General features: G+C 39.6%; 1 protein-coding gene across 5 annotated transcripts in view; it reads left to right on the top strand.

Annotated features, from left to right (window-relative positions):
* The window catches only part of ABRACL (ABRA C-terminal like), a 47,646-nt gene that overhangs the window by 6,408 nt on the left and 26,433 nt on the right, over positions 1–14,805 (top strand). The gene's annotated exons all lie outside the window — the stretch shown is intronic.

Raw genomic sequence — 14,805 nt, 5'->3', positions numbered from 1 at the left:
TTGTTTTCTCTTCAGGAAATTAACTTACTAAGGCTGACGTGTCCATTATATTACATGGATGAACCCTGCTTCCAAAGCTTTCCATCCCTGTGGGAGTCCCGTTGGCTAGAGAGGGGTCCCCATGGGAGTCCCGTGGGCCAGAGGGGGATCCCCGTGGGAGTCCCATGGGTTAGGGGGGATTCCCGCAATCCCCGTTCCCGTGCAGACCTCTAGTCTGGTCATCTTATCTCAAAAATCTAGCAGAGCTAGCAAAGGTACAGACATGTCAAAAATGACAGAGCATGGAATAGCTCCCCTCTAGAGAAAACAGGCTAAAGAGGTTGGAGCTCATCAATTTGGAGAAGAGGGCTGAGAAGAAATGTTATTGAGATCTTGGACCAACTCCAAAGGCAAAAGAAACCACTAACGTTGTTCTTTGTGTTATCACTTCCAAAGAAGATTTGAGAAAAGTTGTCAGGCCCCCCCATTAACCTCAGAGCTCTCAAACTTTACATATTCTATGTTTCTATGGACTTTTAAAACCTTGCAAATAAACAGTTTTGATTATCAGGGGTAGTGAATTGGTGGGCATTTGTAAAGTTTCAATAAGAAATGTTCTGAACATATCCACAGTAGATACCAAAGGAGACCTCGGGGGAAAATTTAAAACTCAAGTTATGTCTCCTAATCTAGTTTTCAAGGTATTCCAGGCATCTAGATGTGTAGTTCTATCCTTGATTGCAGTTGCCTCAACTGATTCAAACATCTGGACCTTTTCTTTTAGATTTGCCTGAAGGAGAACCGCTTCTGAGAGAATTTTCAAATTTCCACTAATTTGTTTCACATTGTTTAATAGCGAGCGATTCATATTATTGATGGCCTCCCACAGTGTTTCCAATGTCATTATGGCTGGTTTCACTATTTCCCTCTGTTGGAAGTCAAGAATCGGTCAGCCTTTAACTCTCAATTTACTCACAGTTCCTTGCCCCAAAACTTTCTCGTCCGCTCCGGAGTTAAGCTCGCTGATTCCACTGTCGGCCACCCCTTGTATACCGGGACCTCCATGCAGGCAGATCTCCTCTGGTCCACTCTGGCTGGTGGACAAGCTGATTCCTGGTTGGGGAGGAGCTGTACGTTGAACAGGGCTCAAAGACACCTCACTTTTCACTGCTGCCCAAAACTTCCATTGTGGGCTTAACCAAAGAGAGAGGGATTCTGTCCTGTTGCAATTCGAAAGCCATCGAGCATTGCTTGTCTCATCACAGGAGTAGAAGAAGAAGCCAGGGGAGGCTCCCGCACCTTCGCCCTCCTTTTCGCCATCCTTCACAGGCTAGGTTACCGATTCTACAGGTTCCGAACCAGAACTCAGGAACTAGCAGCTTGTGCGTCTGCTCACTACCACACCATCTCTGATCGAGATTACCCAAACTTCGCACCATCACTTTAAATTTTAAGCACTGCGCTTCCAGTGCCTTCCTACCCAACATCAGCTCGTGGGTCCTGCAGTTTTTAGTTTAACATCAAGCTGAGAAGCTGCGGGGGATATTTTTTTTTTGTTTTCTTCGGAGTGTCAAACTTTGCCTTTGTTTTTTCCTTCAGTTTATCTCATGATTTGTCATTTTTCCTTCAAGTTTTTCCCTTTCAGTCAAATTTTTCAAGTTTTTAAACTTTTTTTCATTTTCAGGTCTTCGGGCCCCTTTTATCCTTTTCTTGTTCCGGGAGAATCAAGCGTTTTTTGGCTTTAATTTTATTGAGCTCTCCGAGCCATTGAGCCCTTTGATTTCATGTTGGTGGTTTTCCCCTCAATGTCCAAGGCACCTTGCGACTTCAAGAGGTGCACTTGGTGCCCACCAGGACCATTTTGGGCACTGACCTGCGCAATCTAGATGCAGCAGCACTTAATTTACTCAGGTGTGCTTCAATCACAAATGTTGGCTCTCCTGTGCATGCTCAAGTCTGAAAGAAACAGACACCTACATTTAAATGCCAAGTCTGACCCTGCACAGGAGAGCTAGCATTATTGATTAAAGTGTGCCTGAGTGAATTAAGTGCTGCTGCATGTAGGACTCGGGAGAGAAATGTCTGTGTGTGGCAATAATAGCCATGGCCTTGAGCCTCCTATTACTGCTAGGGGGGGTGGGGTGCTGCAGAAGGAGAGATGATGATGAGGAGAGGCGCATATGCTGATTTACAGAACATGCCTTTCGCCATGAGAGGCATGTCCTGTAAGCAGTCAGCCGGTGACTCCTCCTCGCCGGCATCTCGGGGCATACCTGGAATACTCCGGGGCACACAGTTGCGATACAGTGCCTAAAGTAGATGCTTATGTATAAAATTATCCGTAGCTAAGGAATTTTTATACCTCTGCAAATTCAACACGTAAGCTTAAGATCTATATAGCTTTTCACTTCTTCCATTATGTAAGATTGTATTGGCAACTTTGAATTGTGACCTCTTTGCTGATTGTCCAGCGCTTCTTGTTGTAAACCGCCTCGAACTTTCATGGCTTTGGCGCTATAGAAGAATAAAATTATTATTATTATTTTAGCGGCCTATCCACTAATTTTCAGTAGCACTGACTGCTCTGTCACTATTCAGACACTGCAGGGTGGCGTGTGAGCATTCTGCTGAACTATACAAATAGCTGCAGATCAACTTCTGTCCATAGAGCTTATATAGTTTAACTGAGACAGCCTTATCCTAAATTTAAATTGCATAGCTACTGGTTTATGGACAATGGCTGAATATTAGTGATCCAAGGAGCCCAGCTCATCGGTGGTCTCAAGAGTATATTCTGTACCTCTTGCTATACAGGTAGCAGCACTGAATGCTCGTAATATATTTAAATGCCACTGGTGTACTAAAAATCTGCTGATTGTGGCATTTAAATGCTGACAGAGGGCACAAAGTTATTTTATTTGTTGAGGACCAGAGCAGGGCCAGCTCCCATGGTTGGACTCCACTCGCTCCCCCAATGATGTTGGAAAACACAAATTGCTGAATAACTCAAACCTTTTGCTTCTCCTTGGAACACAGAAAGTTCAGATACACGGGGATCCTGCTGCCATTCCAAAGTCCAGGCCTATTTGTGTGGGATAGACCTAAAGTTGAATTTTAGTTGTGATCAGTTGGGTTGTTCTGCCCAAACGACAAACTTTGCACTCCTTAGGGTTGTGGTCACTCTTCTGAGACCACCTTCCAGGAAGTCCCAAGAACTGGCCTGGCTTCTTGAAACCAGAGGCAGTTTCAAAGGTGCCTGTCTGCCTCTGCCTTCCAGTTCCTTTGGGAACCCAGGTCTAGGCAACACGCCAACTATAGAACACAGTATTGATAATATTAAACTGCAAATTCAAAAACTTCCAACTTTTAAACCATTTAATTGCAGTCATGGGGAATATATGCACTACTTATCTCCAGGGCTACATAAATACTGACCTCTATGTGCTTTAAATGGGGATTCACAAAAAAAGTGTTGAAGCAAAGATAATCTTGGGAGTTGTGGGTAGGGCAGGTAATGTTCACAACATAATCTGGTCTGAATTGCCAAACTTCCTTTGCCCTAGGCACAGAATAGAAAAAATGGTTAGTAAAATTAGACCCTGTGCTAGAATTCATTATAAAAATTCTGTATGAATGCCAAACAGTTGGTGCTGGGGACTTAGTGTTCTATTTTGCACAGGAAATATCCCTTCTCTTGCCTTCTTTTCAGAAGCCAGTTGGAGGAACCTTTTGCCAGATGGGCAGACTATTCATCCCATAGTATCTTGCTGTTTACGTGGGATGCTGAGTTCTGTGATCCAGCATGCAAGACTGCTGATGTCATTTAAACTCCTTGTTTTAATAGTCTAAAATGCTGAGATTTCAGAGCTTTCTAGCCAAGTTATAGCTATAATTTGTTTGGGATTTTTTCCCCATCATGGAGATTGATTAGAGAAGATGCTTTCCTGTATGATAACATTGTTTCACACACAGTAAGACATTTGGCTGTTTTGTGATGGATTGTGTATGATTTGAGTTCTTCTACTTCCTGTTTGTATGTACATTTTCCTCTTGCTCAGAATGCAGTATATCTTTATCCATATGTATCCATATGTACCCTTGCTCAGAATGCAGTATACCTTTATCCATATGCTCTTTCTTGTGTTGTTAATCTAGTCTAGATAAGATGCAGTCTTTTTCACTACAGAGGGTTTTGGAAACATGTTGAGAAATGGCCCTCTTCAAGCAGAAAACTATCAGTGGTGTCATTCTAACCTGCTGTGCAGTCCAGATCTATATAGAAAAAGTTTGCACACCTTGTTGCGTTTTGCTTTTCTTGTCTCCTAGCAGAGAAAACTACCAGTTAGTTTCTGCAATACAGCTAACATGCAGTAAGTGGTCTTGTCTTGTGTTTGCATTTGCTGTATGGCAGCGTACAGTGACATTTATAGCAGGTGAGCTAAACCAGAGTAACCAACCTTGGCCATCGCCAAGTCAGATTTTCAGGATTTCTCCAATGAATATGCATGAGATCTTTTTACGTACAGTGGAGGCAGTGCGTACAAATAATTTCATGTATATTCATTGGAGAAATCCTGAAAACCCAACTAGTTTGGACACTTTTATGCTACGTAAACATTAGTGCAATAAGAAGAGACATAAGCACTGGCAAGTTAGATGCATAACATTGATAAAGAAAGCTAAACAAGAATATGAGCAACTTGCCAAAGAGGCATAAACTCATAGTAGCAAAATTTTTTTAGGTACATCAAAAGCAGAAAACCTGTGAAGGAATCTGTGGAACTGTTGGACGATCAAGGAGTAAAAGGTGCACTCAGGGAGGATAAGGCCATAGCGGAGAGACTGAATGAATTATTTGCTTTGGTCTTTATGGAAGATGTAAGCAATCTTCCAGAACCGGAAATGGTTTTCAAGGGTGATGAGGCAGAGGAATGGAAAGAAATCTCTGTGAACCTGGAAGGCATTCTAAGCCAAATTAACAAGTTAAAGAGTAATAAATCACCTGGACCGGAGGGTATACATCCCAGGGTACTGAAAGAACTAAAATGTGAAATTGATGATCTATTATGATGATGTAATGATATGTAACCTGTCGCTAAAATCATCTGTAGTACTTGCAGATTGGAGGGTGGCCTCTTGAGAAAATTTAAAGAGTCATGGAACAGGAGGCAATGTTCAATTATGAATTAAGAATTGGTTATCGGACAGAAAACAAAGGGTTGACTTAAATGGCCATTTTTCTCGATGGAGGAGAGTAAATAGTGGTGTGCCCCAGGAATCTATATTGGGACTGGTGCTATTTAACCTATTTATTGATCTGGAAATTGGAACTATGAGTGAGGTAATTAAATTTGTAGATGACACTAAACCATTTAAAATTGTTAAAACGCATTCAGACTGCGAAAAAACTGCAGGAAGACCTTAGAAAATTGGAAGTCTAGGCATTCAAATGGCAGATGAAATTTAATGTGGACAAATGTAAAGTGATGCACATTGGGAAGAATAGTCCAAATATTAATCACTGGTTACTAGGGTACACCGGGTGTCATCATGGACAATATGTTGAAACCTTGCGGCCAAGAAAGCAAACAAGATGCTAGGAATCATTAGAAAAGGGATGGTAAACAAGACTAAGAATGTTAAGGTTTATTGGATTTTATTTTATTTTGATATTTGGCTGGTTTAATGCTCTGTTTGCATGAATGACTTTTGGAATTCTAGACTGCTGATGTCTGCAACAGGTCTAATGACCTCATGTAGAAGTCAACAGTGCTGGAGAGAGTTCTAAAACTGCCATAGAGCAGTTGAGGGCTGTTGAGTTGTTTGTGGCAGAGACAAGTGTTTGTTATATGTTGTCTCTGGAAAATTGGGTTTTAAAGATATTGGATATTAGATATTGAATATTTATTGGATATTATAAATTGGATATTTATTAGATCTTGGAAATTGGATATTGATTGGATATTAGATGTTTATTGATATTTGGATATTTATTGATTTTTAATTAAACCTTGGTTTAATAAAAAATAGGTGGGATTAGTTTTTAGGGTTTACAGTGTTTATTATTTTTAGCCATCAAATAGGGATATAGGGTTTTGCTTCCTTTGGGTTTTTTTTAGTTAGGGAGTAGGTACACCTTTTGTTGAAGCTGAACCTTCTGGAAAGAAGAAGCCCTGGTACCCAACAGCCCTGCAGAGAAAAAAAAGGAACTAAATTCGTTGAGAGAGGTTTTATTTGGAAACTTATTCTAAAGCTGTATAGATATATACATTTTATTAGATTTGTATAAAAAAACTTAACAAAAACTTTTTAAAAATCAGTATTTGTTTAAAAGGTTTCACTTATTGTTCACCCAGTATCTTTTATTTAGGGTGAAATATTATATTTTATGCTAACTTTTCCCTCTTTTTAGAAAAATTCTCACTTTGACTTGTAGGGTAACCTGACTACAGAAGGTAAAGTAAGTGAGAATTGATATTCAGAGAGGGAGGGGTTACAGTACAGTTGCTTGAAACAATCCATGAAAATATCCTTTTAACATTGGCTCAAAACCAGCTAACGAGATCACAAAGCCTGTTGCTTTGGGCCAGTGGCATAGTAAATGGAGGCAGACTAACTCCGATGTAGGCTTGGTGGGGGGGGGGAGGGGGGTCCTGGTACCTCTCCTCCTCCACTACCAGGAAGTGATGTCAGAGGGGTGCCAAGGCCAGTACAAGCAGCAGTTTGGAGATGCTGCTCATGCTGGCAAAGAGATACAGTGGGGCAAGGGAAAGCTTATGTGTGGTGGAGAAGCAGGTGAGTGGAGAAGATGGAGCTGTGCCACCTCCCCAGACGCCTTCTACCTTCATTACATCGCTGCTTGAACTTAGATAAGAAGTCTGCCAGTTCCTGGGCCTTTGGCTGAGAGTTTGTCAGCTAGGCCTATCTTAGGGGTGTGTGGTGGAATCGTGCATTAGTGAAATAATTTACTTTGCCTCAGAAAATTTCTCTGCTTCAGTGCTAGGGTATATGTATATCACTGATTTCCATGGTTAATCGTGCGAATGGCTTTTCTGTCATTGTCTCTCTCTTGTTGACGGCATGTTAAGCAATACTGTTTCATGCTTAGGATGATAAAAGCATATTTTGATTTTCCTGTATTCAGACTTCTTGTTCAGTCTTTGATTTTGAGTCTTAGACTATTGTAATATTATTTATTTATCCTCTCATAAAAAGAATATCAAAAGACTTGCAGCTTATCCAAAATACAGCCGTTTGACTGACTTTCAAGTTGAAAAAATCAGAGCATGTGACAAAGTACTACCAGATGTTGCACTGCTTCCAGTTGAGGCACGGATATTTTTTAAATTGGGATGCTTTCCATTTAAAATGTTATCGGGCCTTGTGCCAAATTATTTCATTGATCACTTTATTTTCATCGATTAAAAAATTAACACTGCGCAAGCTTACATTTGCATTTCATTCAGTTAAAAATGCGTCTATAAGCGTGGTTTGTTTGGTTATTTTCAAAGAATTTTAGCCTTTAGGAGGGGTGGGATAGGGGAAGGGATAAGAATTTATGAAATGTATCAATGATTGTTTGTAAGTGATGTATTTATTGTTAAGGTGAATGAATATATTTTAACACTTAATGTAATCTTGAAAATGAATAAAGAATATTAAAAAAAAAAGAATTTTAGCCTCGGGTTGCATTATGGGAAAGGAATTTTGGTAAACTAATACAGGATTCTAGTTCTTATTACTCAGCCCCATATGATTCCAGGCTTGACTATTTCCTCATCTCATCCAGCTTTTCTAATACAATTCTCAGCTCCGCTATTCATACCATCGCACGTTCCAATCATGCTCCAGTCTCCATAAAATTAAAAATGCCAGAGTCATCTCCATCTCAACGTTCCTAGAGACTTAACAGTTCCCATCCTGAAAGATGAAGAGAGAGAGGAAATTTTCTTCACATTCTCAAACAAATTTTTTCAAAAAAATATTCCAAATTCTGACATCTCCCTACTGTAAGAAGAGAAATAATCAGCCTGATGTCTTGGAAAAAGAAACAAACCTTTAAACAACTTAAAGACTTACGGCCTCTTTTACAAAGCCGCGCTAGCGGCTGTGCTGCGCTAATGGCCCCGAAGCCCATAGAGATTTAAAGGGCTTCGGGGCTGTTGCTATGCAGCTTTGTAAAAGAGGCCGTTAGAATCAAATATTAAACGTCTAGAAAGTCTATATATCAACGATACTACAAGAAATAAAGACACTCCCAATTACTTAAACTGAAATACGAATACAGATCTTTATATTCTGGCATAGCCAAACAAGACATCTTTATACAACAATCAGACCACTATATGGGGGACAACACAGATGATAGATCTCTAGCAAAATATCTTAAAGGCAAAAAGGAAAGGTACACATATCATCCATAGAAGGTTCCAATAATCAAATTTTGACTGACATTAAGCAAATTATTGTACAAACGTATTTAATTTCTGTCTGTGACACAACACCCTTCTTATGTGATACTAATAGGAAGTAAACTCTTTCCTTTTATAAATTCTTTTTTACTGCTACTTTTATATGCTAGTGCTTTTTATTACTTTTTTTTTTTTTTTTTACCTTTTCTTCTTTGGGGAACAATAACCTCATGTGCTCATAGTTTGACTTTTAGAACAAGTCTTGTCAATACAACCAATTCATGAGCTATCACAGGTCAAATGTAACCCCCTATTTCTCCATTATTATTGTGAATTTATTTTAATATAATAATATATCCTTGTTTGGTTATTTCTTTGTTATAAAGTTCTTAATATGGAAATTAATAGCAGTAAAATATGATTCTCTCGCCAGATACTTAGCTTTCATTTGTATTAGGCTGCCAGAGATGTTCACTTTTTGCCATTAAGAACGGTAGTTCAAAAAATAGCTGTTAATGATGATCATTGCTCAACGGAGCGTTTCCGTTTCACTCCCCTTGGAACTTCTTCAGGAGATGATCTTTTACCGCTTCTTTAACTACTATTAACCTTGTTAACCAACTATCAGCCAACTCTGTCGGAAAGAGACACGACCCATGTGATATAAGATGTTTTACAATTTTTGTTTGCACTAAGCTGCTGATTCTGGGTTTTGAATTGAACTGGAATGGTTTTTAAACAGTTAAGCTGAAATTACATCAAGAAGTTATAAATTATTTCTTGATTAAATTAAATTTGAAAGATATAATAGAATTTGAAAAAATTAAAGCGATTGTTAAAGTAAAGGTTAGTGAGAATAGAGCGGATTTCAGCCGGTGACGTGAGCAGGAGCACATGGATAGTATCCACTAAAGAACCCTAATAGGGTAAAAATAGCTCCAAATTCTGAGGCCTGCAACCTTAATCATTGAAAAAGTATTTCCTGTCTCATTTTCATTACTTTACAGTGGTTTAGTTATTAATTATTCATGGCATTCTGAAAACCACTTATTTCTAATTCTATGTTATATACATAGCCAACCAGATTAACAATGTAACTTTGCAGAAGCCACGATAATCGTTTCCCCAAACCGGATCGGGACCCCCCCACTTTAGTCAAAAACTACAGATCCATTTCACTTCTAAATTCAGATGATAAAATTCTTGCTAAACTGCTCTCAAATCAACTTAAAAGTAGTTTAACTACTTGTCCTTCCTGTTCAAGTAGGATTTATTAAAAATAGATTCATAGGTGACAATTTCAGATTCTTACAATATCAATAGTATGGGCAAAGATCCTCCCAGAACCTGTGGTATCAATGTCAAAGGCTTTTTCTGCAGAGTTGAATGGTCTTTTCTACTACAGGTACTGATATGGTTAATTTTGGAGAATCTTTTGTCTCTTGGATCCATTCTTTATACTGGAAACCCTTCTCTAAATTGCTCATAAACAACTTTCTAACTAATTCAATTCAATTAAACAGAGGTACTCGCCAGGGTTGCCCTTTATTGCCACTATTATTCAATCTCACTTTAGAACCTCTATTGTCATCAATTCACCAATCCCTTCAAATTCTAGGTATTCCATCTCTCACTAGACAAATCAAAATAGCTGCTTATGCAGATGATATCCTGCTCTTTTTCCACAATTCATAATTTTCTATTCTCACTTTCGTACAAATTTTTTGAACATGCTCTCAATTATCCAGTTATAAAGTTTAACTGGGAGAAATCAGTAATAATACCGCTTAATAATCTGATTGATGAAACGGATATTGCCCATTTTGGCTTTTTCTGGTCCACCAAAGAGATAAAGTATTTAGGCTCTTATATAACTCCTGTATTGAAGAAACTACATTGGTTACCTATGCCAGTGTTTTTCAACCTTTTTTGGGCAAAGGCACACTTGTTTCATGAAAAAAATCACAAGGCACACCACCATTAGAAAATGTTAAAAAATTTAACTCTCTGCCTATATTGACTATATATAAAGTAATTCTCTTGAATAGGAATCAAATAAACACAAAGAAAGTATTTTATAATTACTTTATTACGAAATAAAAATTATAAAATACTTTATTCAGTGCGAAACCTGGGCCTGTTTGGCTGAACACAAAGCTGATATTCTGGCTGGAATCGAAGAAAGACACACACGTAGCTCTTCGTCAACAGCTCTCAGTCTCTCTCTGTATTTGGATTTTATAGCATACAAAAATAGACAAATATACCCTCCATCCTTTTTATTAAACCACAATAGCAGTTTTTAGCGCAGGGAGCTGCGCTGAATGCCCAGCGCTGCTCTTGACACTCATAGGCTCCCTGCGCTAAAAACCACTATTGCGGTTTAGTAAAAGGTGACCATATTGTAAAATATAGACAGCAGATATAAATTCAGAACTGTGCATAGTAAGTGAAGGGAAGTTTTCATCTCTGGGAATTTACCCAGTTAACTATTAAGTTATTTGGGCAAATTCCTTTGAAAACTGTGGTAATACTGCCTCCACTTTGCTAAATTTAAAATAAAATCATTTTTCCTACCTTGTCTGGTGATTTCTGGTTGCACTTTCTTCTTTTGACTGTGCATCCAATCTTTCTTCCCTTCTATCAGCCTGTATGCTTTCTCTCCTCCACACCTCATTCCCTCCCCCAACTTTTTCTTCCTCTCTCCCTGACCTTTCTTTCTTTTTTTCTGTTTCTCTTCTTTCCTTCTGTTTCCCTGCCTGCCCCCTTTCTTTCTTTCTCCCTGCCGTTCCCCAAGCCACTGCCACTGCCATTGGGGAACAGGACCCACCAATGGATAACAGGCCCCAAAGCCGACGCTGACGCATGCTCTCCCTGACGTCAATTCTGCAATCGGAGAGGAAGTTCCGCCCAGCCAGGCAGCGATTGGCTGGCCCGAACTTCCTCTCCGACTGCAGAATTGACGTCGGGGAGAAGAAGACTTATCGGCTCGATAGATTAGATCGCCAAGACAAAGTGAGTCCTGGGTGATCGACTCACTTTGCCTTGGCGAGCTACTGGCGCCCCTGCCTCGGGCCCCCTGTCAGCTCCGGGCCCGGCGGCCCTGCGGCACACCAGGCAACATCTCGCGGCACACTAGTGTGCCGCGGAACAGCGGTTGAAAAACACTGACCTATGCAATAGAGTGCAGTTGAAGATTGTTGCGATTATACATCAGACATTGTATCATGCTTCCCCAAAGATCTATAAACTGAGAAGAGAGCTTAGAGATGTAAATGGGATGAAATTAAGTTTAGAGGGTAGAATGTCGACTATGCATGCTAGGACCGGAGCATCAATGATATCTGTGGCTGGCGTACAACTATAAAATGCCTTGCCTGGTATCCTGCGGTTTTGTATGGGGAGGATGAATTTTAAGAAAATGCTGAAAACTCAATTGTTTGCTAATGCCTTCTTATGCTAAGATGTATTTGAGTTGATAATCGCCTTCTAGAATTTTTTTTCTGACATCGAAGTATGATTTAAAGGTTCTTTGTACTTTTGAATTGATCAAATTTGTGCTCTATCTCTATTATAACAGGGATGATTAATGATGTTGTCTTGATATGTCTGTTATACGTGATAATTGGAGGGAAACAAGATTCTATATATGTCATATGGAAACCGTTGTATGCGGTATATAAATTTTTAAATAAATAAGATCCATCCCTTATGGATATCAATATCGCTAAACTTAAAGAAATCATCAAAACCGCAAGATGGTCTCTTATTCACCTAACCTAGTGGGGTAGGATTTCCTCAATCAAAATGGCGCTAGCTCCTCAAACTACATACTTTAGATGCTTCCCTCACTTTGTAAACCTTATTATATCATTGGTTAGATCAGGGGTGTCAAATGCTTTCATTGCATGCTAATAGATCTCATGCATATTCATTGCGGAAGTCCTGAAAACCCAAATGGATTGCAGCCCTCGAGGACTGACATTTGACACCCCTGGGTTAGATTTTTTTAAAAATCACCAATTTCATTTGGAACAATAACAAACCTAGGATCTCATTACAAAAACTCGTACCCCCATTTTATTTTAGCTGGTTTTAATCTCCCTGACTTTTATAGATACCATTTGGCTTCTTTGGTGAAATATAGAACCCATTGGCTCCATACTATTTGGCTTCTTTTCTCAATCCCCCATATGGCTGGATTTAGAAATTCAAATATGCTTACCAATACCCATTAAAGCTCTTCTCACAATGACTCTTCCATATCATTTGAAACACTATCCAATTCTTCTAGCAACTGAAATTGCTCTTCACGCAGTAGATAAAATTGCTACCAAATCCATTTATACCCAAATTGACATGTCTATATGGAATAATCCAGCTCTTAAACATCATAATAAACATTTTATATTGGAAGTTAGGGCAAAAGAGTAGGATTTGATTTGTTGAACAAATTTATTATAATGATCATCTTATGTCTTTCTCCAAATTTACGGAACTTTACCCATTACTAAAACACAAACAACATCAATGGTTAATTTTATCATCTCTGTTCTTGAACTTGCAACTATCTAAGATATCATGTATTTATAGCTGGAGCACTGTAGTACATTTGAAAGAAGCACTGTAATACATTTGAAAGGTAAAGCTATCTCATCTTTATTCAAGCTTCTCCGAGACTCTCATTTTGTATTTTCCACTGACACTCAATCAGATTGGTCCAAAAGATTCAATGTTTCCTTATCGCATTCTGATTGGAAAGTGTTCTGGTCTAAGACAAATCTCTCCTTTCTGCGAACTTGTCTCAATCTCTATACTATCTTATGTGGAATGCAACATGGACACCCTACAGAATGAAAAAGGCTAAACTTCTAGAAGATAAACGTTGGCATTGCTCCACCTCAACGGGTACTTTACCACATATGCTTTTTGACTGTGAAGCAGTTTGTCCTTTTTGGGATAAGATTTGGACTACAATCAGTCAAACTGCTCTATTGACATGACATATAAGATATAGCAATTTTGCGCTCATTACATCCTTGTTTTGGTCATTCTACATGTAAACCAAAATTAATAGTTATGCTTATTTCAGTCAGTATAGAACAGTTTTACAGAATTGGAAATCTGCTTCACTACTTAGCTACACCTTCTGGTGGAATTCAGTCTGTATGTGTAAAAGATATGAACATGTTTTGGAAAAATGTTTTTCCTTATCTTTTAATTCTCAGTGTTGAATTTGGACTCTACCAATGTTACCTTTCTTCAATGTTTAATCTTCTGTGCTCGTGCAGTGTTTTGTGATTAACATTAACCTGATAGACAATTTTTGTTTTTGATTATAACATCTTCCTGAATGTTATTTGTTGACTGTTTCAACTACAGTGGTACCTTGGTTTGCAAGCATAATTTGTTCCAGAAGCATGCTCGTAATCCAAAGCACTCGTATATCAAGGCAACTTTCCCCATATGAAGTAATGGAAACTCAAACGATTCGTTCCACAACCCAATCAATGTAAGGCTAACTGCGCCTACCACTCTGTCTCAGGTCATCATTTCCTCTGTAATCCTTGCACACCCTGTCCCTTCCCCCCCCCCCCCCAGTCCCATTCCATCACGCTCTGGTATACAGAAATACCATCACCTTCATCCAAAACCTATATGATTTCTTCTGGAATGAAACACACATTCTGCATGCCTGTTCTCTGCCTCTACTCACGATTGGTGGGATGGTTGTATCTTCTCTGTGGATTTCCAACCTCCCAGCTAACCTCTGCCCATTCTTGCCCAGAGAGTGGCTAGATGCTGTTGAATGAGGCTTGTTGTCCTGCCATAGCCATAAACCCAAACCAAAAAAGTAACCCGTTTGCCCAACTTCACCCTCCAGCCCATGGGAGTGATGTAGATTGCCTCGTGCACTTATTGTCTTTATTAGCCATTCTCTCGCGCACCGTCTCAGGTCTGCGTTCCCTCTCCTTCAGCACAGGATCTGTCCACTGCCAGCAGCTGGGGAACGACAAGCCGGCCCCAGTTGGTCTTCTTCCTGGCTCAAATGTAGGTCAGTCCAGCGCCCCCTCCTCGGATCCCTGAGCTGATTTGAGTGCCACTTTCAACCCGTGCCTCCATCCAGTATGCCTCAGCTGGACATGCACCCACAGAGACAACAACCAGGGATGGATGCCGGCTCTCACTCTCCACCAATTGGAGGCCGCCAAAAAGAAGGGCATGAGAATTTGAAGGTGGGCCTCGAAGGGAAGGTGATAGGAAAGCGTGCGTGTGACTTTTCTTTAGTTGACCACGTTGGGGAAATTCGGCGCATGCGTCTTAACTCTTCTCTGTGGTTTGGAGGACTCATTTACTGAGGCAACGCTCATTTTGCGAGTCAGTTTGCTGAAGAGTTTTGCTCGTCTTGCAAAAC

This window comes from Geotrypetes seraphini, chromosome 3 (assembly GCF_902459505.1).
Source record: "Geotrypetes seraphini chromosome 3, aGeoSer1.1, whole genome shotgun sequence".
NCBI lineage: Eukaryota > Metazoa > Chordata > Amphibia > Gymnophiona > Dermophiidae > Geotrypetes > Geotrypetes seraphini.
Note: the sequence above shows the minus strand (reverse complement) of the source record. Positions and strands in the feature narration are given on the sequence as shown.